Below are 25,286 nucleotides of genomic sequence, written 5' to 3'. Positions count from 1 at the left end.
TGTTGGTTACTGAGTGGGTTTAGTGTATGCTAGCCCCCGCACAGCCTTTTTCCAGTCTCCTGTTTCTGCTTTCTCTGTCTTCTGATACTGAAACTGACTCCACAGTCCAGCTGGCATCAAACTGGCTACTGAGCAGCAACATAACCCACACATGACAGCCGAATGATTGGCAGCCAATGAAGAGAACACATAGTGAAGCAAAACTTGAGGCTAAAAATTTGGATACAGTCCCATGTACCCATGCTTTTTCTAATTCTTCCTTGAACAGAAGGAAAACATTGGGACATTTCGTTTGGAATATTTAATAGTTTTACCTTCCATTCTCTTTCCATTGCTGCTAAAATATAGAGATTTTTCTTCCTACTGTTTGAGCGTATTCCTCTACAATACAGGCTGCAATCTCCTGCTTTCTTTCTCTTTCAGTCTGTTTTTGACTAGCCCTTAGTTTGTGCAGATCTAACCACTGATGTTTTTCTCTTCTGCTTTCTTTATATAGCTCACATCTAAAACAAATGAAAGACTGCTAAAGCAGTATCAAATAATATTTGTAAAGAAGAGAGTATTCTTACTTTCTTCTTGTGGATTATAAGCAATTCCAAATTGGTGTTGATATTTTTACTCATATTTTTAAAGGCAGGTTCTTATGTTACTAAATACCTGGAGGAAAAGGTTTTATTTTCAGTAAGTAGACCAGAACTTCCTTCTGGTTTCTGTGCTTTCTCTTATTTTTGTTCCCCAGAGCATCCTTGCAGTACATTTTCAGCCCATCCCTTCCAAATGTTCTAATTTTTCTATATTCTGACCCTGTACTACATCCTCTTCTGTTTTTCATTGTTTTGATACATTCCCACAGAGAGCATGAAAATTGCATCCAAAAAAACATCCAGAAATGGTTGTCCAATTTAGAGCAAGTAACTCTGTCCATCCTTTTTCAGGGTGATTGTATCCAATGGCTGCCATTAAAGGTTTAGTACTTCAACTACCACATCGTGGTAATATTGCTCACCCCAAACCAATGCAACTGTGTTTCAGGTGACCCATAAAACTTCAGATTAATTTAATAACATGATTTATGTTTCTCATATTTGTGTGCCTATCAAACTTATCTCAGAAATTGGTGGGAGGCTAAAAATAGCTATTAAAAAAAAACAAACAAACCAGTAATAAATCTGAGATGTTTACAAAATTACACAACTCCAGGGACTGGGACATAGAGAGAAAAGCAATGCTGCAAGGCCTACAGTGAAATTGAAAGAGTTTGCAAGTTTGTGCTGATATTTCAATCATTCACTACATTTACTCATTAGTCCTAAATTACAGAACTCCTTCATTTCCAGAAGGCTAAATCCTGCAAATGTTTATCCTGTGTTTATCCAGTCCTGCAGTTTGCATCTCTGGGACAGTGTTGTGACAGAGACTGAATAGCAAGAACAATATTTATGCAATTGCAGAGTGAGAGTGAAATAGAGAGTTATTTTTATCATTGAGTTCGGCAGCACCAGTTAAGCCCTGTGTGCTTCAAGTGTTTTAAAAGGCCTAGTTTGCGCATGGTAGAGCTAATAGCACAGGAAAGTAACCACAAAAAACAGAGAGGTAGCAGGAGGGAGGAGGGCAATTGTAACCAGGGCATGCAAATACCACCTCAGCACACATGAAAATCGGCTCAGTAAGATTGCACACCATTCAGGTAGTGCCATCAGGAGCACTGAATGACAGTGTCTCACCGCAGTCAGCAAAGATGGAGAATGCAGCAGTGTGGAAGCACGTCCCTGAGTAGCAAAGGTGGTAAGTGCCAGGAGAAGCTCCGGCCCCAGGCCACTGGGGCTCCTGGCTGCCCCTTCCCCATGCACCTCTTCTGATGTTGTCTAATATGGTAATAACAGCTGGACATTCAGCTTTTGTGCTTTTTTTTCCCACTGACTAGGTTTGCCCACATGCCATGATCAGGCATGTAAACTGAGCGCTTTTACAAGGAGCTCCCAAGTAACCCCACCCCACAAGTCAGACACTGTTTTATCTCCGAATCCTTTTCCAGCTGCATAACTGTTGTGTGCCTGTGGGCTGTGTGTGTGCGTGGCATCACTCAAGGAAGGGAAAAGGGCAAGAGAGAAGAAAGGAGAAGCCGCAGCTTCACAGAGCTGTGAAAACTATTTGCCTACCCAGTCCTTCCCCTGCAGAGACAGGCCATAAGCGATGAACACAGGCTGCAGGGAGTTTTCTGAAAGACTGCTGAAATGTGGAGTAGCACTTACTCAATTCTCTACCAGGCGGTGTTCCCTCAAGTATAATTTTGAAATTACTCTGGACAATTTATCACCTGCCCAAATGACCCTGTCACTTGGCTAGTCCATCTGCCTGGAACTTGCTCTAATATTCCCAGCCCCAGAAGCAGCAATAAACAACTGCCATTTTTTATAAATCAACCTGCCAAATACAGCTTTTTCATCCCTGTCTGATGCTCAGAACAAATAATAGTCATTCCTGGGTCACCCACATGTTTTGTAGACGTTAAAATGTCATCATTTTCACTGCTAAATAGAAGCAGGAGAACAAAACCCAACCACAATCACGATCGTTATGGGAAAACCTTTACAGTCTGATCAGCTACCATCTGACTTCTATTTCTGGAATAAACACATTAAAAATAAATGAAGAGGCTGTCTTACTTTTTTAGCATGCCTCACGTTAAATATTCAGACTGTGCTCTGCACAAGACCTCCACTTATTCTGCTCACTTGCTTGTCTTTACAGTACGAACTGCAGAACGGCTCATTGCTGAAAAGCAGGAGACAGGGACACCATGGCTTATTCCTGGCCCCCCACATCTGCCTGGACACAGAGCAGCTGCCCAGCAGCCAGAGGACCCTCTGAGGTTGCTACACCCTTTCTTGTGCACCCAGTACAAGGAGGTCATACACCTCCCTTCCTCTTTACTCCCTTGACATTATAAAGTGAGAGTGCTCACTGTCTTTACAGTTATTATGAGAAGAAACAGTGATAAACATTACTTAAATTAAAAAAGCATAAACAGTTACTTTTTTTTTTTTTTCCAAGAACCAGGGAATTCATTGCATCAGAGTAAAAATAAAGTGAATGTTAACTTGGAAAGTCAAAACAACACAACTGAAGAAGTACATCATTATTTTCAAAAGATGGAGAAGGTTTTGTAATCACAGACAAAATCCTCCTTAAATCACAGTTAGGTCTCTCTAACATCTTCCTTTCAAATTTTTAGTTTTCATCTCAATTGATTTGTCTTCCCTTCACACTTCAGTGATTATTGATTCTTCCCTTCTGAAGGAGCACAATTATAAAACAATTATCTGGTCTCTCAGTATTTGCCTGTCAGCTAGAAGCAGCATGTTATTCTATTAGTGTACTGTTAGATCTTTTCTCCTTATTGAAGTGCAACCGTTAAAATGGAAAAATGGTGTCCAATCTGTTTTCTGGTTGTGGACATAATATACAAACGTATGTATGATATCATCTGTATATGTATATATATATATGCACACATAAATATATACAGATGACAAATGACAGTGATGTATGCAGAAGTAACACTAGGCTTTTGATATGTGGCTGAAGCTTGTAAGCAACCAAACCCCATCTTCTACCTTAGCCACGCTCTCTTCAACAGTCCTTCACCACCAAATGCACCATTTCTGTGTATAAACACAGCATCAACCAATGCCATGCTCAACACACAATTCTTTTCCACTTGCCCCATTTCTTTTTCACTCTCAAAAAGCTCTTTACCTAAAACGTGAAGAGCTCCTTCAGAGGATGCATATACCTTCAGGTATCTTGGGGAAATCCTTGCCTCCCAGAAGTCAGTAGGAGTTTGGTATTGCCTTCAGTGGATCTAGCATTTCCTCTCATGTCCAAATTAAACTAAATGGCAGCTAGTATGTCCCAGCCCTAAGAGGAGAAAGGATTTGGGAGGCATGAATCCAACAGCCAAGAGGGAGAGACAACTGTGTCGTAAAGATAGCAAAAACATAAGAAATGTGCTTCATATGGATTTCAGTTCCTTTCAAATACTATTCTCTGTTTTATAAGATGTCATACATTTTGGTATTATGCCTGAAATAACAAAATGATCCATTAACATTCGGATTCGGCTTTTATTTGTGAGCCTGCACTCCTGGCACTGAGAACATGGACATCTCCCTTACCAACAGACAGCACCAGGATACCAGGCCATGCTGGTGAACATACTGTTTTCTGAAAAGCAAACTAGAGAAAAACTACTAGATTTTGCATCTTTTGCAGTTTACATAGGATTCACTTGGAGACTGGATTTTATCTAACCAACTGAAGACTGCTGTCATGTGGGTATTTACTATTCTCATATCATCACCTGATGACCTATGAGAAAATAAACATATTGTTTTATATGTGCTGCGGGTTTAAACAATATTTAGCAGGAAACTGAGAGGAAAGGGTCATTGCTACCTGATAAATTTGTGTACATAGAGTGTAAACCACAGCTCAAATGACCAAGCACTGAAAACCAGCATAGAGAACATACACAGCTCTATTAGAAAGTTTCCTTGTTCTTCCTGTTATAACTATTACTTACTTTACACAAACTTTAAACAATGTACAAAAACTGCCTTGCTAAGCAACTTGCAACATCACCTAAACCCAGCTAATTAAGGATTCAGAAAAAATACCATGCAACTTAATGCATAAAATGAACATGCAAAATGTCTTAACATTTTGTTCTTCTCCGATACATAACCTATTTCATTTTAATTCACTAGGCTTTTGGATGCCTTTTGCCTTTTTCTTTTCTTTTCCCCAAGCACTTCAGCTTTCAGACTTATTTTTCCACTGCTGCATTTGGTGTGACAAAGGTCTCACATACAGTATTTTGAAACACTACGTTATTTGTAAAAGTGCCTTGTGACTATCATTAACCATTTTAAGACACAGTTAAAGGTTTTTTGTGTTTTTCAGCTTTGGCTATCTCAGCTCTTCTACACCAGATGTCACAGAAATCATTATACCCAAGCCAACAGGACTGAAGCTACTTCAGCAATGGCCCAGGTGTCACCACTACTAATGATTGCTAAGAAATACTATCATGAAGATTCCTCTTGGCTATCACTAGCAGCTTCAGCTGTCATGCTTTACCTTTTGAAGCATATTAATACAATTAACATTTGTGATCACACTGAAAAGCCTATACGTAAACGTATATAGACCTATACCTTTACATACCATTTACCAAGTAGAGCACAGCAATAATGGCAGCTCATGTGGAGGACAGACACCTCTGTATAAAACACCAAAAGAAAGCACCAGAGAAGACTTTTCTCATCTGTTTGTCCTCTCATGCCACACACAGACCACCCTGAGCCTCCTGCCTTTCTCACTAAATGAGACACCTGGGCACTCCCAATGGAAAAATCCTTCAGTGCTGCTAGAGCAGGAAACCTGCATGATGGAAACTGGCCTCTGAAAGTGTCTCTCTGTTCCACTGAATTTAAAAGACACCTGGGAAGACTCACATATTAGTCTTAGCACCCAAATACCCATGCAGAGGTTTTCCTACGTTATTTTATTGCAATAGCTGGGTTTATTGCTCTCCACTTTTCCAAGGACCAGCAAGATCTTCGTTCTCCACAGTAAGTAACTTAAAAGAGGGCTGTGCCAATTTGCATTGGCGTTCTTCCCTGGTTGTGGGGGACAGAGAGGGTAGGAAAGCACTGATGTAGCTCCTTTGCTCCCTTGACAGGCTTTTTTAACAACTAGACCCCACAGCACAGGGATGCGAGTGATGAGCCAGCCTGGGTGCTCAGGAAGCGATGCCCCGGTGCCGCATGCAAAGCTGACACAGCTCCTGGGGCTTATCCAGCTCCACGCAAACCCACGGGGAAGTCTTGCCCGGATTTTATATTTTACGATAGTTCCTCATTAAAAGTAGTCTCCTTCTCTGGAGACATTCAAAACCCGCCTGGACGCCTTCCTGTGTAACCTCATCTAGATGTTCCTGCTCTGGCAGGGGGATTGGACTGGATGATCTTTTGAGGTCCCTTCCAATAACTAACATTCTGTGATTCTGTGATTCTGTAACAGATTAAAAAGAACATCATAATGAACATACTGGAACTCTAGCTGGCCACCAACAGTGGCAGGAAGGATTAACCCATACACAATGTGCTTATTTCCATTAAAAAAGCCTAAACACGGATCCAAAGAAGTAAATAAGCAAGTGAAACCAAAACTGAATTATTTATTCTGGATTAACAGTTTCATGATTTGCCTGTTTCCTATTGATTTTGATATACTAAGACTGACCTTGTCACATATAACTCCCGCTATCCACCTTTTATAAGTCTACATATTTAAATCCCGCTGAATGTTTCAAGTCATTAGTATCTTGAGATATGTGGCTGTCAACTGATGTAGGAAAAACACTATTTCTTTATAACACTTTTGATTTGTTATATCTGAATTTTATTGTAAGAGCCTGTATTTTTATCAAACAGGTCAACCATTCAGACCCAGTCCACTCTTGTGGCATGGCTTAAGCAGGGAAGTTTTAAACCATGCTGAAATCTAAATAAGAATTGCAAACATATTGTAGTGAAATGTTTATACTTTTTAAAAGAAGTCCTTGGACACATTTCGTACAACAAAATTCTAAATAAACTCTAGTATAACATCAGGCAGTCCTTGCACAAAAATGGTGTTCCTCCATGAGTTGTAACAAAATTTGTTAGCCACCTTTATTAGAGAAAACATGCACTCTATTATACAACTGGCATTTTAGAAATCATGTGTATTAAGCCGTTATGGTTTTGCTTTTATTTACATATATTTGATTTTGAAGAAAAAAAGCATGTAGTGCCACCTAGGGGTATTTATAAGCCTATGAATTTGAATTATTGACAGCTCAAATATTTTGAGTTAGGTTTATTTTTCATGTTTTACTAGGAATAAAACATATATATGTTAAAGGAGGTTTATGCAATTCAGTTTTGTCAGGCTGGCAGTAGAGTACACGAATTATAGAAACACCATGGAATTAGGTTTTTTCTCTGCTTCAGCCAGTAACTCTAAAGTAACTGCCTCTTACAGAAAATTACAAAATAAACAATATGTATGTTAGAAGGAAATAAATAAATAGGGAAGAAAAAATTCTTCTCCTCTTGCATTAAAAGTCCTTCCTTACCAAAACAGTGGAAAACTAATAATTGCGTTGATTTGCTGTATTGGACTTGTGAAACTTCATATCACATGCTTTAGTTTGCATTTAATTTCCTCCAGTCCACCAAACGAGGGGCCAGGTGGGAGGATTCCTCAGCAGCGGCATGAAGCCAAAGGGGAAGTCAGCTACAGAACCCACTTGCTCACTTCAGTTTTTATTTCTTGGTTGTTTTGTCTTCTTTTGTTTTCCTCCTTGCACTTAGCGGGTACCTTATTTTAAGCACACAAGCAACAAACTGAGTAGGTGTCTGCCCACCACTTTAGCTTTGTGTAGCATCACTGGAAAGTGTGCGGTTATCAGTCTCTCTTGACACTGCCTCTTTCATCAGACACCAAACAAGGCAGCGATGCTCTCAGTTGAATGTGCCACCGCCCCTGTGAAATACCCTGGTATTACTTTCATAAGTACCACCAGAGCATGAATGGCTGTTTTTTAATATTCTGAATTATTTTATCATTGACTTTCAGTCCATCTGGTTTTTTTTTCAGTCATATTGGATCATAGTGCCATAGTAATCATCCAGTTCTGCTGGATATAACCTAAAAAACCCGAAACATCTAAATGCAGAAGTGGCAGAGCCTGTTCAGTGCAAACTACAAGAAAACTACACAAGTCATTTAACAAGCAATCTATGTTCCACATTGCAGGGTTTTTTTCACAGCTTCCTCCTCTCTGTTGAGCATATCCACTCATCTCCATGCTCAAGTAATTCAAAGATGTTACCAGAACGTCTGGTGAGGCTTAAACAATCTGTGAAATTGTACGGATTATTTAGAAAGCACTGTTCAGAAACACTGTATTAAAATGGATTTTTTTCAAATAAGTTGTTCAACATTTCCCTTAGAAAACTGCAGGAACTAGAAACACAAGCACAAGAGAGAGGATGTAAGTCTTACTTTAAAGCAATGCAAATGCAGACTGTGGAATCTTCACATTCTACTGTTAAGCATTCAGATGATACAACAACACCGACCCAACAAAATTCTACTAATCCTGGTAGTGCTAAAAAGGAAAAAAAAAAAAAAAAAAAAAGGCTAGTAAACTGATAGACCCTGGCAATATTGGATTTTTTCACAGGCTACATGAGGGATCAATCCTGCAAAAATGCTGGGTGGGCTCCCTGGTCTCAATCCAGGAAAGCTTTTAGCAAGTACCTTATTTTAAGCATAATAAGAGTTGTCTTGACTCAATGGGAAAAAAAAAAAAAAAAAAACAAAAGAAACCAAACAAAGGTTAGATTGGCATTACTGGAAAGTTTTCTTGTCACCTCTCAAAACATAAATCCATTCTGGTTTTAGCTCACTCTGTTACATTCTAGTGGGAGAATCTTTTGTTTTACGTCATCTACCAGACCTGAGAGCCCCCTCAATTACATTATTTGTCCTCTCTGAAGTTGGTACTTCTGCACCTAGATCCTGAAAATCCTATTACACCCTTGTATGAGGGTCCCTGCATACAATTCACCAGAGTAATAGCATTTCCATAGCTGAATTTCATTCCAATCTAATTTGATTTTCTAGTGGAATGGTTTAATTATCTGTTTGGAAATAACCCCTCTCTGCTGTATTCTCTTAGGCTACTTTTCGCCTGCGTGGCAAGGGAACTGTTAAGGACAACTAAAATTACTCTAAGTGATAAAGGGAAAACTACATTTGAAATTATGTTCAATAACTATTACAAGAGTTTGTTGAGCTGACCTCTCCAAGTTACAGAAAGGCCTAAAAATACAAAACAAACTAGTACCTCTCTTTGATAAACTGATTATTTACTTTCCCATTCTTACAAAAAAAAAAATGTGGTTAAAGATTTGTATTGTTTTGTTTTGTTTTCCCTTATGAATTACTGACTTCATCTACCCAAAGTGAAATTTTTATGAGTCAAGGACAATGTAGGCCAGTCTATCTCCAACACATTCCCAACCTGTTATATTTTTCAGTCTGCCCAAAAAGTTACACAATGGTCCTAGTTAAATCCCATGTTCTGTGGTAGATCTGCTTAATACACTATTTGCCTCTTCTTTTGCTCTGCACAGGCAACCTAGCACCCTGAGTAATGGTTTCTGACATGGTGCTTTTAGCCACCTCTCCTTCCCTTTTTATTATTATTTGAGACATTTTATGCATTTATGTGTTTATTTCTTCAGCGTCTGTATTGTGAGATGTCATTGCACTGATCACACCCAGAATTCAAACTGGAATAAAAACATTTAAAAAAAAAAAAAAAAAGAAAAAAAATCCCCTTTTTATAAGCATTGTGGGCTTTCTTATATATAAACTCTTATCATTTTTGAGGGAAACCACACTCAAACCAAACTGAGAAGCAACAGAAGGCAATGCAAAAGTTAGCACATGAATCTTGCAAATCAGCATGGACTAAACAACAAACGCCTATAAATAACAACTGTGGAGAGCCTAGTAAAAACATCAGTACAGTAAGACATGATGGAGCAAAACATGTGAGGAATCAAGATAAGTCCCTTCAAATAAGATTTTGAAGGACTGGCGATACTAGGCAGGGGCATTTAGCAATATCAGTGTACTTTCTGGGAAAGGGAGTATCAAAGGACAGAAATAAACAATGTTTTTCTTAATTCTTCCTGCAGAGCACATGACGATCTGGTGGGCAAGCTGCCCTGCCTGAGCATCAGCTGCAGTCCCAGATCTAAATTCACTGCTCCAGAGGTGCCCAGTAACCTGCTGAGGCTCAACGGCAGAGCAAGCAAAGATACTTGATGTTTGACATGTGGCTAAAGGCCTATTTTGCTATTTTGTGAAGCCATCTGTAAAAATTTTATGGTCCTCTGTCCAAAATAACAGCTCTAGCACCAAGCTTCTGTCAAATTCTGTTCTTCTGCATCTCACATACAGATCCAGGCTGGCCCTGGCCAGCCAGAATATAGAATAAGGACTTTCAGCACTCCTGGCAAGCTACAAGGAGTCACCTCCTTTCTGACAGTCCCAGGCACCAAAGGCCAGCTCCCCTGTTCCCACCACCAGTTCTCCCAGGCCCAGACATAAATGAAACAGGATTGCACACCAGTGCTTCACCTCCACACTCCTGCACAGAAGATGCAGGCACATCCAAAATATGCAGTGAACTGCAATGCTCAGTTTCATTTTCAAATGCAGGGCAAATGCTTTGGCATCAATTATGCCCCAAATAAAGCATCTAACAGAGCTCTGACGCTTGCATTTGGACTCATAGACCACCTGAGGGTTAAAATGGAATGGCCCTGTACACACTTAGGTGAACATGTACTGATGACCCTATCCAATGCAGACTCTGGCAGGTTTTCACATGAAAACAGCTAAATTCAGACACCAACCCATGATATTAGACAGTGGAAGAGAGCACTGAATGCTCCTTCTATCCAGTCTAAGAAAATTAACAAACTGCAAATCCCAGAATAAATGAAAAAGGAAAAATAATTTAATTCTTTTGGTTCTTAGCTCATTACTGTTGCAGTTAAATTGACCTGTCAATGCTTATGAAACATTCCTCACAGATTCATACTACCTGTGTCTAAAAAGTATTCAGAAACCTAATCCATATGTTTCTTTCTTGTGCCTCGCCTGGATGACTGTAATGCTTTCTCAGCAGGTCTACCAGTAAAGCCGATTAGTAGTCTCCAAGTAATTCAAAATCCAGCTGCAAGAAACCTAGCTAAAAAGAAAAGGATATTTCTCAACTGTAACCCCAGCACAAATCTTTCAAACAGACTTTCAGTTTGCACTTGGAAACATATCATTTTTTACAGAACACAATGAGATTCTAAATTACCTTACTAAGTTGCTCATCACATACTTCATTCACTCCTCACTTCCCCTCTGGTAATATGGAAAACAAGCTATCAGCAGATATTGTCACAGATATTGTCACAGAACTCAACTGTGATACATTAATCAGAACGGAGTCCTGATCCAGGAGGTTTACCCTTTGACAGGACAAATAATATCTTCAGAGCGGAGAACAGAGACAAATATAGGACTTTCCTTGTCATGCAAAGAGCAAGAGCAAGAGAATCCCTCAAATTATCCTCAGCCAACTCATGCAGGGAGCAGTGCCGTTTACCACCCTCCTGTGAGCAAACAAAACGAGAAGAGGAGAAAAGCAAATTGGGGGAGGCAGCAGAAAGACCCAGAGGAAATGTTAGGTAACTGTGCTCACAATGTACGCTCTAGCTACACGCTACAGCTACATCAACACACGTGGAGCTCACCATGGAGGGTGTGTGTGCGTGTCTGTGTCCCCCCCCACAGTGCACTACAACTGCAAGACACTAGAAAATGCTTTTCAGGCAGAGATATGCATAAAATGACCTCTGGACCTATTTCCTGTCTTTCATAACTGTGAGGCTATAAAGTAGCCTAATGGCTAATAGCTTTTAAGCAAATTCATATGTATGTGACACAGCAGAGAAAACTGATTTGAGATGGGGGAAGAGGGGGATAAGACATTCCTATACATCTGCTGGTCCTTTTTAGACTCTCTCACATTTTCTACATCAGAAGTTGCTGTTACAGGGCAAAGCTCTTTCCTAGGATATGAGAATCTGCATTCCAATCCACAGAAATTAAGACTGTTAGGAAAGTGAAATTTAGATTTTTAAAAAATAGTAAAATATACTAAATTCTGCTAACACTTACATTCCATTCAAGATCACTTGCCTAACATTTTACATTCTGCCTTCATCTAAATCCCCTCTAAAAGCTGAAAATGACTTTTTATGATGTCTCATTGTTCTGAACTCACAATCAGCTAATGTTAAGGTACCAAAATGGTTACATTGCTATCATCTTTCTGTGCATGAGACATACTTTTGCACTAAAATTTTATTATAATTTATTCATGCTTGACATTAAGGTATTAATTAATGTAGTCCAATTTCTCAGTCACAAGCATGTGAATAATGTTGCAATCATATATTTTAAGTATTATTTATTAAAATCTATTTTTCAATATATTGAGTATTACAAGGTAGTTTGGTGGGGTTTTTTTCCCATGCCTATTTTGCATTTTTCAGTTCACTTAAACAGTCTCCTGCTTTGTCTTTTCAGTCATCAGAACAGAGGATAAGAAAACTGGTGTATGAAAGATTGGACAGGAGCCGGCAATGTGTGCTTGCAGACCTGAAGGCCAGTTATGTCCTTGGCTGTGTCAAAAGCAGCGTATCCAGCAGGTGGAGGGAGGTGATTCTGCCCTCTGCTCTGCTCTGGTGAGACCCCACCTGGAGTCCTGTGTGCAGCTCTGGAGCCCTCAGCACAGGAAAGACATGGACCTGTTGGAGAGGGGCCTGAGGAGCCACAGAAATGATCAGAGGGCTGCAACAGCTTTGCTGTGAGGACAGGCTGAGAGAGTTGGATTGTTCAGCCTGGAGAAAAGAATGCTGCTGGGAGACCTTATTGCAGTTTTTTCGGTACTTAAAAGGGGTCTATAAGAAAGATGGGGACAGACTTTTTAGCAGGGCCTGTTACAATAAGACAAAGGGTAATGGTTTTATAATAAAAGAGTAGTGATTCAGGCTAGACATGGAAAAGAATTTTTTTACGAGGGTGGTGAAACACTAGCACTTGTTGCCCAGAGAGGCGGTAGATGCCCCATCCCTGGAGACATTCCAGGCCAGGCTGGATGGGGCTCTGAGCAACCTGATCTGGTTGAAGATGTCCCTGCACATTGCAGGGGGGACTAGATGACCTTTGAAGGTCCTTTCCAACCAAATTATTCTATGATTCCTCTTGATACGCCATTCATTATCATCCTTGGGAAAGCTGCAGAGGACACCATGGCAATGAGGACATATGGCAGAATGTTTTGTCCGGATTTGTATATTTGTGGAAAACTTAACTGTGAGGGTAAAGCAATAGAAAGGAAGCAGCAGCATCACAGTTTAGTGACCATCGGGGTAAGTGAAGAGGGTAGAAAAATATGTTTCACTCTTGCAATTTCCAGTGTCTTCTCTTCCCAAGAGGCTAACCGAGAAAGCAGCTAAAGATTATCCCACTACTCCTGGGAATTCCAAATAATTTTTGAGAAAGCAGTGGCAGTTTTAAGAAAGAATAAATCTTTCACTACTGCAAACCAGCTACTCTTTTCTTTAAACAACATGTCTAATTTTTTTAAGTGGCATGACTAAGGGCCAGCAACTGGAGTGGGAGCTGGGCTGGATCTTGGAGAGACCACAGCGCCTGTGAGTTGGCTCCTGGAGGTGCCAGGGGTCCAAGCCAGCTACTAGAGAGACTGTGGGGTCTGGGTTTTGGCTAGTGGAAAGGTCATACACCTGGACTAGCTACTCGGCAAACATATGTGCATGTATCTGCATGTCTGCGTGCAAGGTAACCGGGACACAGAGATCCAGGGGCGGCTATCGGGCAGACTGAGCTTCTAAGCCGAGTTCTTTCAGGGAACCATTGTGAGCGTGTGCGTGCACGTTTGCATGCGTGTCTATGTATGTGTGTGTCTGCTTGTGTTTGTGTAGGGTTGTGGGCCTTATGGTCTGAGTGACCAAGGACCCAGAGGCAGCTACAAGGCACACTGAGTGTCTCAAGCCAGCTGCTGGTGGGATTCATGTTGTATATGTGTATTTTTACATACAGGTATGTTTTGCAAGAGGTGGGAATGGGCCATTTGTGTTTATGTGAGGACTGTGTTTTCTGCCTAGGTTGATCTGTGTGGCTGCATATATGTATACATAGACATACATGTCTATGTATACATATACGTATATGTATTGTGTGCATGTGTAAACCACTGGGAATACATGTTCAGTCTCACTACTGGCTGGACCTGGGTACGCAGAGCTGCAGCAGCTTTGACTTTTCTGGGCAACTTCTAGCAAGCATCACTGACACAAATACAGATTCTCAAAACAGTATTATGCACAACTCCAATTGAATTAAAATAGCTTAATCTGTTTGTTCCTGTAGCTGTGCTACAATATGCAATGATAATAAGAAATACAAGGCTTGCAGACTAGCTGATACAGCTGGGAAGGTACACCAGCTTTTGGACATGTGGTTCTGTCAGTGCATATTTTTGTAATTCTTAAAAGAACAATAATATCTGTGCAGAGAAGTTGTTTCTTCAGGTAATACATACCATAAACATGTAAAGCTGTCAATGTGACATGGAAACTAATTGCATTTGGAGGCCAGTATATTGCAGCTGAAGACAACAGCAGCAACAGAGAGGCTTAGGGAGGCTAGGCAGAGGGAACAGATTTTCTGGGAGAAAGCCAAAGGAATCAAGACTCTGTGTGGTCTATAAGGATTTCATGGAATGAAAATAAATCCCCGTTAGCAACCTCGAAATCTAAAAATGGTTACATGTCCTAAAATTAATCTACACTGCCAAGGTCTCTTGACTGTGCAGATACTTCCCTTTCTCTCAGTTAACCCCACAAAAAAGGATTTGGGATGCCAGTATTTTAACTTTGCTTTTACATGACTAACATCCCAAGGTGTATCACAGCAGATAAGTGAGATTACATTAAAGCCGCAGAAGTGCCAATGTTTCTATCCCAATTCCATTTATTGTTATGACAGTGGATCTCCTGCTTGACCTTGGTGAATAAAAGATAATTCTGTACAGACAACTAAAATTGCCAACTAAAGACTTTTATTATGGAAGCGGTGCGGCTGATAGTTCTTGAATCAGCTGCATTCCTAAGCTCCACCTGGCCTTCCCAAGGGCACCTGCTTCATTGCCCAGGCTGCCCACTGTCACCTTCCCAGGGGCAGTGTCCCCAGTCTGCTCCCTCCAGAGCCAGGCTTAGGCACTAGCACCCTGCCACCCACTGAGATCTGCTTAGCTGGTCCATGCCGAGATCAGTGCCTCTTGTTACAGAAATGACAAAGTCGCTTACTGCCCCGGACATGAAAAGGAGCATTTGCTCACAACAAAAAGATTTGGGGAGGATGAGGGGGAAATCTGTCTCAAAACAGCAAATTCTTTACACATCTACTTGATTCATTGGGTAAGAATGCATCATCTTCCACAAACAGCCCGCAGTTATTGGGAACATCAGAGTCTTCAGAGCTGTTGAGGTCTCTGAATGCAGTCCAGGTAGGTTATATGAAATTTATTACCTAATTTTTTCATTATTCATAATTTATACTAATTATCCCTCTTGGCTTTTATTTCTCCAGAAAGTATTCCATATTTTACACATTGAAACATGTAACCCATTAAAGATACCTAAAATAGTGTCTGAATATTCCCAGGCTCCACAATACACTGAAGGACAACAAACTATGTCTTTACTTCTTCTGAACTAGAGAATTTCCATTTACTTCATTGAAATTCATAAAGTTATACCAGTCAAAGAAGGGATGCCATGGCTAAAATTTACATTACTGAACATGACATAACTTCTAAAAAAAATTTGTCCCCTTGAACTAAGGTGAACCTCATTGCACTTTCCTAGAGCCTACTTCAAAGGGCTCCTTAAATTGAGAAAAAGGGTTGTTTCAAATCTGAGTGCACTTCAGAGATACTGATTATATGATCCAATGTCATTGTTATAAGTAAGCCCATCCTAACCTGACCTACAGGTAGGTTCAGCTTTAAATAGATAGCACTGATTCTGCCCAGAAATTTGTGATTCAGTCTCAAAATTTGACTCCTGAAATTAAAAAAAAATACTTATTTGAAAGGAATATTCTCTTTCCTTGCTCAAAACTTCATCCAATGTAACATTTTTTCTCAAAACATTAACTTCTAGAATTGTGTGATAATATGTTAACAAATTCACTTCAGCTCAGTTTCTTAATGGGAAAAAAAAGGGGGTGTTTTGTTTATGTGAATCTCATAATGTCTCTTTGTCACTGCACTTTTAAATGAATCCAACAGAAGGGAACAAAAGGACAGGGTTTAGTTTATCTATTTTCTATAGCTTTTAGCTTTTAGCTAGCCAGAAAGTGAACAGTTCACCTTCTCTCTGTCATCTTTCCTCCTCATCCAAGAAGAAGGCCACGAAGTCAGCTCAGACATTATTAGATACTAGCAAATCCATAAAGAAGTCCTCACCCCAAAAGAGGCTCAGTGATTATACCTTATTAGATGTAGGAGGATCCACATGGAACAAAGCCACAGGAAAACAGGTTAATAAACACCGCTGCTTCCCAAACTACAAACCGAAAAATGCAAGTCACTCACTCTCATGATTGCCCTGAAAAGCTCAGAAATGCAGAACCTGGGGACTCATAAACCTAACATAAACTTCAAATGGTTTATTTTTGTAATCTTATGATCATGACATGAAAACAAATTGTGTCTAATGCTTCAGCCTGTGTTCAATTCCTTGAGTCAGTTATATGTGGTTTCATCCAGTTGTGTAACCACGAGTAAAATCTGTCCTGAAGGCTCTGAATGCTTTCCTTGGGAGGATGCTAATGGCACAGCTGAAATGAGTTCCTCAGGATGCAGTGAGCTTTACAAAAGCCTCTAACCATATCATCTGGCAGATACGTAATTCTTTTCTGTTTTGCAGCATATTGACTGGAAAATGTAAAAATGCCGTAAAAATGCCATAAAATTTGATGGAAAATGTAATTTTTTTTAAGGAGTGTTCCTTTCATGATATTGTGGAAAGCAAGAGAGTCAGCAAGTAAATGTTTGTACACAAATGCATTCCAACATCTATTTCTGTGTTGAAAATTAGAAGGAAAAATTAAATCTGTACAGAGGGACTGTCCTGGCATCAGGGTTTTTCTGTGTCTGTATCTTCCATCTGAATTTTATTTTGTTATGAATAAAATTACCAGACAGTGATGCACAGGAGCAGACATTTGCTTTGATTTGACTTCTCAGTACAAAGCAGAGGAAACACAGGAGAAGCAAATTTACCTCAGTGGAAACTTGCTTTCAATTATTTTAAAAATTATTTTTACAGTCACAGGGTACTAACTACACAGAAATATTCCCGGGTGCTCTGGCAAGTCTCCATTACAACTGTTTTGCCATTACCCTTCTTACCTTTTCTCACAGCAGGGCCCCAGATATCAAAAGGAGGAAGATAGTATATGATCCTAAAGGCAAGCTTTTCAAAATTGGGTGGCATCTATAGGCACCTATATTTAAATGGCCTGGTTTTCAAAAGAACTGAGCACTCATCAGTTCCCATTGATTTCAATAGCACCTAGAATTGATCACACTTTGCAAATCAGGCCATTTCTATCTAGGCATGGGCATGTGAATATATCAGAACCACTTTAAGCATCTGTGTTTAAAAGCAACAGCCAAAAGTTCTGCCACAGAGTTTTTAGATAAAGATTGTGATCTGCAAATGAACCCCCAGCAGCACAGGAGTTCAAAAAGAGATACCTGAGCAATAACACTTCCTGTTGCCCTAAGGGAGTTGCTAAGAATTTTGCTGTTAAGAACAACTTTCTTTGGAGCTCTTCAAAATATGGAACTTTTCCATTTGTAAATAAAATGGATACAAATAATCTTATATATTCATTTTCTTTCCTAACTAAAATAACCCAGTTCTCCGTTTCCATTTTGCTAGCTGCCTGCTGTGACACTAAAAATTATGTTAGTTATGTAACAACATGTTCTTTGTAGCTGCAGAATAAGAGAATAGTGACAGGGACTGGGACAGCGAAGTCCCCATGATGTTCAGCTTTAGCTGTTTAATGACAGCAGGCTGCAAATGCACTTTGCTAAGCTGGAAGGAATTTTTTCCTTTATTCAACAGAACTTTCAAGAAAAAAAAAAAAGTATAAATTAGATGAACAAGAGGCATGAAGTTCATTTTTAAACATTGTGATTTGGGGGAATTAAGGGACCACACACAAATTAATTTATATGCCATTTCAGAGACAGAAAAGCAATAAGAGCAACCTTATCATTCACAGAAAAGTCAGATTTTCTTTAAATACCATTAAAACTACATACTGTAAAGCAAAATGCTCTCCTTAAAGTTTCTGTTTCTTTAAAGGTGCTCTTTTACGGACCTTAAATGCACAGGGGCAAAGAACTCCACAGTACCATTGACTAAAGCCAGTGAATTCACACAACGCTGAGCTGTGCTACAAAAATGCAGAAGCTTACATCTGTAAGCAACGCAGGTTTATGTGATGCTGCACTCAAGCTCAAAGATCCCTTTAAGACTTATTTGTTAGGTTACATGAGAAAAGCTGCACAACCTCAAAGGAGCTCAGAGAGAAAAGGATGGGGGAAGAAGCTCAAACGATACCTTGCCAGGTATCTTGCCCCAGGAGAGACTCAGCCCCCATGTCCAGGTGTGAAACCCATCAAGCCAAGTCAACACTACCACGGCTTTTGGCTGAGAGGGTGGCTGCCTATGGGGCACAACACACATGACGGGATGAAGGAGAAAAGCCAGCTCAGACACCTCTATATCACTGTCCGCAGCACATCCAATTCCAACGTGACTGTGCAATTTGATAGCCTTACAATCAGGATAGGTGAGACGGATATGAAAACAGCTGCCAGTGACAAGCTCACAGCAGGAATTTTCACATGTAAGTCTGTAAATACAAACTCTCTCAGCACAGAAATTAGTGGCCCGTCCCTTCAGCTTCAAAAGCACTGCTCCCAAACCACAGCAACGGGGGCACTGCAGCACTCTGCGTATGCCTCTTGCTCCTCAGAGACTTCATCACTCCTTCCTGCTCACTTCGGGGAAATGCTTGTGCCAAAACTCTTTCTTTCTCCCTGACCATAAGACATAAATATTATGGTGCCTTCTCTTTTTCAACAGTTATATAAGTTGAAGCAAGTTTTTTGTAAAATTTGTCTTCCTTATCACAAGCTCACTGAATCTTAATGCCTTTGCAATAAACTAGCCTTGTAAACTCAGAAAAAGGAGTGAGTTCACAAGTGAGGCTGTTTTGTTTCAAGCTGGCGGCTAGAATGGACACTGCTGCTCTTTTATGGAGGTGTTTTTGAATGAATGTCACTTAGGTGACAGTGACAGAGAAGCAGCAGCAGCAAAATGTTGTCTTGTGACTCTGTAACTCTAATTTGGAGGTATACATTAAGAACTCAGGCAAGTATTATACTTCAAAGATACATTAAAGAAGTGGCTGAAAGCTGGACGCAACTGCATTTTGAATGAAAGGGGAAGAAAACCAGGGACCTGCGATAGCAAATCAGTCAGCCCCTGATCATGGTCTAATGGGCAGCTCCAAAAAGTGAAAGGGAATTTCTGCAACCCAAGACCCTACTGTTTCTTATAATGCTGTAATTTCTTATTCTAAGTTAAAGTGTGCCAGGGATGCTTCCCTTCTGCTATAGGGAAAGAAATTTCACTAAGATGCAGAACATGCTGTACATAAGCACAAAAAGCTAAAGTGTAAAAAATTTAAACAGCAAGAGTGTTGGGGAAGCTGTAGCCTGGTTCCACTTTGAGGTTAGACTGAAATACAAACTGCTGAGACAGCTTGCTGACTTGCACCGAAGCAGAACTAAGTGTCCATGAACATACAGAAATCTTTCCAAAAGAGTACAAATCATATATATCATCGCATTGTGCCAAAAAAAAAAAAAAAAAAAGGAATCTCAGTAGCTCTAGACAAAACACTGAATCCATTCAGATTAACAGTTGTTGGCGGTGTGGGGAGTTGTACTTTTTCTCCTTTTTGTGCACAATGTATAGCTCCTGTAAATTCTGTTCATCATTTTTCCCTACTGCTAGTTACAAATATTCCCTTGTTAGAGCTAATTGACAGCACTTTCACATACTGCTAGAAAAGGGCTGTATCATCATGTTTCTATTCTGAGGTTCCCTTGCACTTTTGACTTGCACAAATTGCTGCCTTAGTGATTGTTCTACTTATAAATAATTTCTGTATTATTCCATATATACACAAAGAAACTCATGACCACATTATTCTAAGCTTCACAGTCTAAGGAGGCAAAAGATAATAAAAAAATGAGAGACTGATCCCAGAGTCCTGAAAGAAATGTGGTTCATAAATAACAGGATAAGACAAAGAATTACAGATGATGCAACTATCTACAAACGAGACCCGTATCAACAAAATACACATCTATCACATCAAACTTGATTTCTTTAGGCCTTCTCATCAGTTCCCAGCTATTTGACATGACATTTTTATTCAGTGCTTTGCTTTTTTTTCGTTCCTTTACATACTTATCACTAATGAACACGTGTCATTGATTTCATATTTCCTTTTGACCTGGAAGTTTTCTGACCATGGCCAAAAAAAAATATGTCAGAAAGAGATATTATAGATGCTTTTATCCCTGAATATAATTGTTTTTATTTAAGTAAAAACTGAAGGCAAGAAATATGTAATGGCAAAGGTACACTATTAACCAAAGGTTTTCCAGTAGCTGAAAGAGTCTTCCTATCCTTCCACGCCCTGGTCTGCACACAGTAAGTGGAGAGTTTTTCACAGTACTCACGTGTTCCTGCTGTATTTTTCAAGACAACTAGTAGGCATTGCCACAAAGCAAACTGAGGCAATGATTTGCTAAAAAAATAAAAAGATAAATATACTATTTTGGTTTTGAGCTTCCGTCTTCTCCCTGATCTGCTTTACAGGATGACCTGACAAACACCTACACTGGTGAACCAAAGGAGTGAGTTCAGGTAAAAGAGGTCAAGACGGGCACTTCAAACTAGTTTTTCTAACAAAGCATATTCTCTGAACTACACTGTCAGCTACAGCTTTTGAGAAGGAGTCCTTCCATAATGCAGAGGTATAGCCTATGCTCTTTGTCTCCAGATCTGTGGCATTCCTTACTGCTGAATTAAAATGAACAGTTTTCTTTGAATATCAAGTCTTATAAGCAAAAGTTTTATATTTTCATTCAGGTTGCTGATAAACATATGAAGGAGCACTGTTCAATGAGCAAATTCTTCTAGAAACCTACTAATTTTCTGGATGACATTGGTTTCCTTTCTCTTTTTTTTTTTTCTGTGTGTATTCAATATGGTTAGCCCTATTAGCTTTGGTTTCTTTAGCACTTCTTAGAAGTTCCCAGCCACATGACTTGACATTTTTATTCAATGCCTTCCCATTTTCCTTTCATTTACATACTTACTAGAAATATATAAGTATAACTGGGTTTATATGTCCTTTTGACATGGATGGTTTCTGACCGATTCATAATAACAAATTAGTCAATGTGGATCCATGGCTTTCTGGGCCTTCAGGAGGATGTCCCTGAACAGTTGGTTTTTTTAAAGATTTAGCCTAACTTAAATGCAAAGCCCTGCTCAGTATAGTGGCAGAGTGTTTTGGAAAACTACTCTCATATAGGCCTAAATTCTGATCACCTCATCTGCATATGGAAAATACAGCTAAATGCTAATCACTGCAATCTGCACAGTGATGGTTTTTCAGCTTTCATAATTAACTGTTCAGAATAATGTCCAACATTAGGCTGGACCTGTTTTTTCACACAGGACTTTCTGAAACAGTTATTCTAACTTTGGAGAAACTCTGGGAAGGTTTTCTTGGGTTATGTATTAACTAGAGGATTGCTGAGGTAGGATGGCACCTCTGGAGATCGCTTAGTTCAACCCCATGCCCAAACAAAGCAGAGTCACCTAAAGCAGGTTGCTCAGAGCTGTGCCGAGTCAGGTTTTGAGTATCTCCAAAGATGAAGACTCCATTGCCTCTCTGGGCAAGCTGATCTTTTGATTATAGATTAACATCAATGACTAATTACAGGTTAATATATTCTATTTACTCCGGAATAACCTGCTGAATTTGGGAGTATAAGGTTACTGGGTTCTGAATCTCTGCAGCACCCACCCATGTGTGGAGCCTTCCATTTCTGTTGCTAAGAATGAGATGGAAGACATTTATTTTCTGATGGATTCTAATTTGGTATTTTAATGACAATAGTGTAAAGCAGCTCTCCAGAAACAAAATTCCAAATTAAAAAAGTTCTGGTATTTTAGGGATGTGGAATTTCAGTCCAGTCAACATCAGCCCATGCGAGGTGGATCAGATCGATCTAAATGAAAATTTGTCTGAGAACACAAAGACAAGCTGCTGCTCCTCTAAGTTTATGAACAGCCACCACAACTGTAGATTTGAAAAAAATTCAACCCTGCCTACTCAGTTCAACAGGTGATAATCCTTGGTACATAATCTGGAATTGCAATTGACTATGTAAAAATAAAGATCTAGGCTTTGGTGTTGAAGTTGTTTAGTCAGAGTGTTCAAGTTTAATGCTTTGTAGCATCAATCATGTAGAATAGGTAGCACGAAACAATTTTTCTACAAGGCTTCAAAAATTGCTATTTATTTTCCATCAGAACAAGCAACTAAAACCTTCTTCCTTAAAGTGTAACTCTTCTTCGTTAAAAGAATATTAATATTTATTTGTACTCTCAGTAATGAGGAAACATTGTCTGATTGCAAGAGGACACTCCTTTTGCACTGATGGCATCATTTTCTGCTATAATGTACATTGCTGACAATTATATTTTCTTTTGGTGCTATTCAGTAACTCAAAGACGATTAGGAAAGTTGGCCACTACATATTTAAGCTGTAACAAAAGTCTCTTCAGGCTTACTCTGAAAAGCTTGTTAACAGCTGTTTGTCCTTTAGATTTCAAATGGAAAACAAACCATAAAGCAGCCAATATTTAATGTGGAGACTTGCTAAATTCGTCTTTTCCCCATGCTTTTTCCCAAATTTGACACTATTCAAGGGATGGCATATAAAAGCGTAAAGCAGGTGACGTTGCTAGAAGGGAGATTGCAAGGAAGAAAAAGCAATTACCAAATCAAATAAGAAGACATTCATTATGAGTTTAATTCCCCTTTCTGTGACATTTCTTCCTCAATTTAATTAATGTCTCCTGAGGCTCACAATCTTAGCGGTCTTCCTATGCAAAAGAAAACTTGCTTGCCCAGGAAAATATGTCCGAAACTCTCCTAACTCTGTCAGTGAGACTCGATTCTATAAATAACCCCTGTGAAATCTATCACATTCTGGGCCTGCAAAGTCAAATTATTAAACCTGACATCTCCATTATATCCAGCTGTGGCACAATTCTTTTCTTCTGTCTGAGATCTGCTACTTTATCTTGCAGACAACAGAAACACTGCAGTTGTGGATGGCTAGTATTTCCTACAAAGGACTTAGAGGAAAACTATAAATTTAGATTTAATAGACGTAACGGATTGTATAAGAGTATCCTTTGTTTTAACAGGAGGATAGAAATTACTTTAATTAAAATTTTAAATTTTATTGTATTATTAATGCTAACATGCCACTTCAGCAGTTTATGGCTCTTCAGTAGATGGTGATGCTTTTTAAAACATGAGAAGACTAGTGAAGTCGACCTCGGTAAGGGTCTGATTCTGTACATCTTCCCCTGACGAACATTTGCATTGCCAGAAGTCACACAGTCATTGTGAGTCTCATGGTTCCTGCCCTTTTAAACCTCATATCTTAACAGCTTAACCTGGAATTCTCTCTTTTTTAATGATTAGGAAATACTAGTCTCAGAAGCTCAAAATTCAAAATGCAACCATTTTTTTCTCAAGGGAAATATCATGACCTTTGAGGGACATAAGTCATGAATTTTGAACTACTGGCAATGTTTCTGTAGGCTGAGTCATGGAGTGATACTGGCTTTCATGAGTTACTTTCATGGGATTTAGATAGATTTATAAACTCAGCCCCCGGTGACAGGTATCTAAGACACAGAGACTGAAATACAGACCAGTTAATACTGCCCTGAATGTTCTCAATTTCAGGCAGGATAATCAGCTGTAAACTCTTGTTGCTGGTACTAAAAACAGGAGTCTGTTTTGCTCACATTACTGTATCCAGCTGTCCTGTCTGCTTTAGTACCTGTGTATCTGCAATAATTTTTCAATGAGTTTTTACTTCTGCTCACCAGTTTATAAATTTAGCTATGTTACCAATCTGTTTTGTCCTACATTCTTCTGTGCTATACACTTTCAAATATGGTGTTGCTTGCTTTATTTCTCATTTTCCCTCCATGAAGAATGTATAACAGTGTTAAGCAGAAGGAGCAATGAACAAATAAGGACTTCTTCGAAAATGGAATTTTATTTTCTCTTCATGTCTTCCTTAAAGAAACAAAAGAGGAATACTCAAATTTCTATTTCATACCTGCTAAAAACAGACTATTAGATCTGACACCAAACCAGTAATTAAGGAGTCTACATCAGTGAATGATCTTTGCACTCTTCCACACAGCTGTGTCCTGAGCATCAGAAATCTTTCAAGTATTTCATACCAAACACTCAATTGAACACTTTATTTTGTAAGCAGGCAAAAAAAAAAAATAGCTAACTCTCCCTCATTGCAGTCTTTCCAAAGGGCACAAAATACTTGAAGTTACAATTACAGAGCCTCTTAATTTATTTGTCTTCCATGAATGCTAAAGCTGTAGGCATTACAGCAGCTTATCAAGACAACAGCCTATCACTTCAGGCACTTTCCCTAGAAGTCCATTATGTCATGTCCCTGTCATCTATTCCTCTCTGGATCTGCTCTTAAATTGTTCACAGAACTTTCCTTTTTGCTTGACCTTCAGCCTCACTCATCAGGCTCATTCATTTCTCTGCAGAAGAAGACCACTAGCTCAAGTAAGAGTAATGAACCAGGTCTTATGTTTCACACCAGAGCTTATACACCTGTATAATGTGCCGTAAAGAGGGGTCTCCGAATCACAACCGCTGCAGGATTATTGAGATTCATGACAGACTGAAGAACAAGGATGCTGCCCACAGCATCCCCCTTTCTCCAGCCTTGAGGCAGAAGACATTTAATGGTAGGAGAGGAAATTTGTATTCCCATTGAGTACTCTCTCTGCTCCACAAACACCATAATCATTCAGGAAACTCACACAGGTTCAAGGCAGATTTTTATTACTAGTATTGTGCTACCCAGCCAGAAGCAGAAGGAGCAACCATGCATCTTGCCGCATGCCTCTGTTAATAACTCTGATGTGCGTTCTTTGCATTTCGAGACCAGAATTTAATGCTAACAGTTCTCCATAGCATTGTTCTTATTGATTTTGCTACAACTGTCAGCAAAAAGAAAAAAGGACAGATACAGAAATCTATCTACTTTC

At 39.4% G+C, this 25,286-nt stretch overlaps 1 protein-coding gene across 1 annotated transcript in view; it reads right to left on the bottom strand.

Moving 5' to 3' along the window:
* The window catches only part of HCN1 (hyperpolarization activated cyclic nucleotide gated potassium channel 1), a gene marked incomplete at both ends in the record, with an annotated part of 194,651 nt that overhangs the window by 104,067 nt on the left and 65,298 nt on the right, over positions 1–25,286 (bottom strand). The window lies entirely within an intron of this gene.

This window comes from Streptopelia decaocto (genome assembly GCF_964273445.1).
Source record: "Streptopelia decaocto genome assembly, chromosome: Z".
In the NCBI taxonomy this organism is placed as follows: domain Eukaryota; kingdom Metazoa; phylum Chordata; class Aves; order Columbiformes; family Columbidae; genus Streptopelia; species Streptopelia decaocto.
The sequence above is the reverse complement of the archived record's forward strand: the minus strand, read 5'-3'. Positions and strand labels throughout refer to the sequence as shown.